This window comes from Lutra lutra, chromosome Y, assembly GCF_902655055.1.
Source record: "Lutra lutra chromosome Y, mLutLut1.2, whole genome shotgun sequence".
In the NCBI taxonomy this organism is placed as follows: domain Eukaryota; kingdom Metazoa; phylum Chordata; class Mammalia; order Carnivora; family Mustelidae; genus Lutra; species Lutra lutra.
In genome coordinates, this window is record NC_062297.1 from 1,683,132 (window position 1) to 1,687,193 (window position 4,062).

General features: G+C 37.6%; 1 pseudogene; it reads right to left on the reverse strand.

Annotated features, from left to right (window-relative positions):
• Window positions 1-2,450: 2,450 nt before the first annotated feature.
• Window positions 2,451-3,560, reverse strand: LOC125092623 (hsc70-interacting protein-like; annotated as a pseudogene).
• Window positions 3,561-4,062: the final 502 nt, after the last annotated feature.

Below are 4,062 nucleotides of genomic sequence, written 5' to 3' on the forward strand. Positions count from 1 at the left end.
TTACAATTGTACCACAAAGGATAAAATAGCTAGGAACAAGTTTAACCAAGAAATTGAAACACCTGTACTCTGAAAACTGTAACAAAAACTGAACTCTGTACTCTGTACTCTGAAAACTGTAACTGTGACAAAAGAGAGAACCACTGATGGTTACCTGGGGGAGCTGGGTAGGAGATGGGTCAAATAGGGGATGGGGATTAAGAGCTGTACTTGTTATGAGACGCACCGTTTGTTTTTAATGAAGTGTGGAGTTACCACATTGTACACCTGAAAATAATACAATACTGTATGTTAACTGGAATTTAAGTAAAACTTTTAATAAGAAGTAGAAGGGGAGAAAAAGAAACTAAAAAAAGCACAAATGTAAAGATTACCATACTCATGGAATAGAAAAATTGTTATTGTTACAATGTCCATATTACCCAAAGCAATCTTAAAATTCAAAGCAAACCTTATCAAAATCTCAAAAGAATTTCTCAAAGAACTAAAATAATTCTAAAATTTGTAGTGAACCTTTAGTATAGTGACAGCAATCTTGAGAAAGAACAAATCTGAAGGTACCAAAATCCCAGATTTCAAATATACTACTACAAAGGTATAGTAATCAAAAAAGTGTGGAACTGACACAAAAACAGACACATAGGTCAATGCAACAGGACATAAAATGCAGAAATAAACCTACACTTACAAAGCCAGTTAATTTATGACAAAGGATACAAGAATACACCATAGGGAAAAGACGATCTTTTCAGTGAATGGTGTTTGGGAAAGCGAACAGCTACATGCAAAAGAATAAAACTGGACCACTTTCCTACACTACACACAATTTTAAAAATTGATTAGAGACCAAAATGTAAAAACCTGAAAACCATAAAACTTCTGTAGAAGAAATAGGTAATATTTCTTGGACATTAGCCGTAGCGAATATTTATGTATATATTCTGTGAGGCAAGGGAAACAAAAGCAAAAAATAAATTGTGCAGCAAATGAAACCATAAACAAACAAAAAGTCATCTTAATGAATGGAGGAGATCTTTGCAAAAACACATCTAACAAAGATTTTTAATATAAAAATTATATATAGAACTTATACAACTCAACACCAGAAAAACAAACCCAAACAAAACCCAAACAAAAGGTGGGTAAATGAACTGAATAGACAGTTTTCTAAGGAAGAGATGCAGATGGCTAATGTACACAAAGACCCTCAATATTATTAATCACCAGGAAAATACAGATCAAATGAGATATCACCTCACACCAGTCAGAACGGCTAGTGTAGAAAAACAAAACAAAACAGGAAACAACAAGTGTTAGTAAGGATATGGAGAAAGAGGAGCCTTATGCACTGCTTGTGGGAATGCATACTGGTGTAGCCATTCTGGAGAACAGTAGGGAGTTTCCTCAGAACAGTTAAACATAGAATACCATATGATCCAATGATTCCATCACTGGCTATTGACATGAAGGAAAAAACACCAATTCAAAAAGATATATGCACCCCTGTGTTTGTTGCTGCCTTATTTGCAATAGCCAAGATATAGAAGCAACCTAAGTGTTCCTCAAAAGACAAATGATTAAGAAAATATCGTCTATATGTATGACGGAATGTTACTGAGCGATAAAAAGAATGAAATCTTGCCATTTGTGACAACATGGATGGACCTAGAACATATTATGCTATGGGAAATAAATCAGAGAGAGGAAGACAAATACCATATGATTTCACTTATATATGGAATCTAATAAACAAAACAAATGAACCTCCCCAAGGGGAAGGAGGGTATAAATAAAACAGACAAAATTTATAAGAGGAGCAAACTTCAAGCTATAAAATAAATAAATTATGGAGAATAAAAATACTGCATAGAGAATATTACCAATAATATTGTAGAAACATTGTGTGGAGACAGTGACTAAATTTGTCATGGTGAACCTTGAGTAGCGTGTAGAATTGTTGAGTCGGTATATTGTACATTTGAAACTAAAAGAAATTTCTTTTTTTTTTTTAAGGGACTAACACACACTTTTAATATGTTTTTAAATATTTTTAAGGTTTAAAGAGTGTTTAAAGTTTGTAGTTCTGGGGCGCCTGGGTGGCTCAGTGGGTTAAGCCGCTGCCTTCGGCTCAGGTCATGATCCCAGGTCCTGGGTTCGAGCCCCACATCGGGCTTTCTGCTCAGCAGGGAGCCTGCTTCCTCCTCTCTCTCTGCCTGCCTCTCTGCCTGCTTGTGATTTCTCTCTGTCAAATAAATAAATAAAATCTTTAAAAAAAAAAAAAAAGTTTGTAGTTCCTAGTAGGAAAACATCTGAATTGATACCCTAATGGCAAATCATTGTAGAATGTTTCAGTTGCCTGGGGGCAGGAGGGTAGGGATTCTCTTCACAGCACCCTAACTTTCTTCATGAGAAGATCTGAGGTACACTGGTTTGTGTTATTGTGACATCCATTAGGTGATTGAAGTTGCTTTTCCTTCAGCAGAGGCATTATTGTTAGAAGGGCATTGTGCTTGACCTCCAAATTTGGCTGACAATTTACTGATAAGATTCATAAACTTTGGGTTGCTCTGATGTTTTGACATATTCACTGGGTTCTGGGCCACAACCTGGGAGGCCACCATAACTTCTGGATCCTGCACGGCTGCAAGAACCTCTGCATCACTAAGAATTTTATTGAGCCCAGACATTCCTGCCATTCCAGGCATGCCCCCTGCCATTCCATGCATACCTGCAGGAAAATTACCAGGCATTCCCCCAGGAAACACACCTAGGAAAGAGCCATACTGAGCTCCTGATTGTCCTCTGGGTTCTTCCTCCCTCTGGGCTCTTTCTTTCTATTCTTTCTTTGATCTCTTGCCCTTCATGTTTCCACTCATACTTTCTCCTATGTTCAGCAATTTTCTGGGCCCTCAGTTGAACTTTCAGCATTGCACTAGCATCTTCATTATAATCCAATTTACAAGCAAGGGCAAGATCATGTGCTGCTTCTTCCCAATGGCCCAGAAGTCTGTGTGCTTTCCCTCGCCACTTAAAAGGCTGAGCTGAATTAGGATTTATTTCAGTAGCTCTGTCACAGTCTCAAATGGCAGCATTTGCTTCTGTAGTTTGATGAGAAGACTGGCTCTCTTGGCATACAGAATGGCCAACCAAGGATTCAGTTTGATGGCATCTGTGAACAAGTCAATGGCATTCTGTAGTTCAGGATCATTTAGAGCATCAATGACAGCCACTTTTAAAATCATTTGCCTGATCCATCATTTCCTCAGTTATCTCTACATTTTCTTCTCCCATTTCTGAGGGGCATCAGTATCTGGTTCAATCACAACTTCATTGTCAATTTCTGGGTCACTTTTGTCTTGATAGTTCATCCATCTTTATGTTTTCATCCACCTTCTTACTGTTTTTTCTGATTTAGTTTTACGAGTGGCAGGTGGTATTTTACCCCCCATGCTCTCCACCCACTCCTGCAGGAAGTGCATTTTCTCAGTGTGCAGAACACTCAGATCCTTCTTATGCATTTTCATGAGGACCCGAGGCTCATTCCCTTTGCGGGGTTCCATGGTCCAGAGGCGGTGGCAGGCGGCAGGCACTGGTGAGGTTGGGACCTGATTCCAGGTGCGGGTACTAGCTCCTGAAACTAAAATAAATTTCATGCCAATTAGACTTCAACAAAAAAATCTTTGTAGAATGTTGGAAAGAAATACTTTAATGATCAAAAATTGTGTTTTGGCTGATATATGTAGTATTCTATTGAGTAACAGAAAACTAATGATTAACCATTATGATACAAAGTTTTACCTTTGGGGTCATGAGCCTTGTGTTTTGATAATAATCTGTAATGGAAATATTCAGGACAGACCATCATCTAGTTGTTTGTTATCCTTAATTTATTCTAGTTTTTAATTCTTAAAGATGTAATGTATTAAACAAACTGCAAGCTCTTACCAGTTTCTTCTGTATATGAGACCTGTGATTGTAAAACGTGCTACACAGTAATACCGGTATATCCCGTGACATTTTCTTGATCTCTTACTCCGTTGTTATTGACATAGATAGTATGTA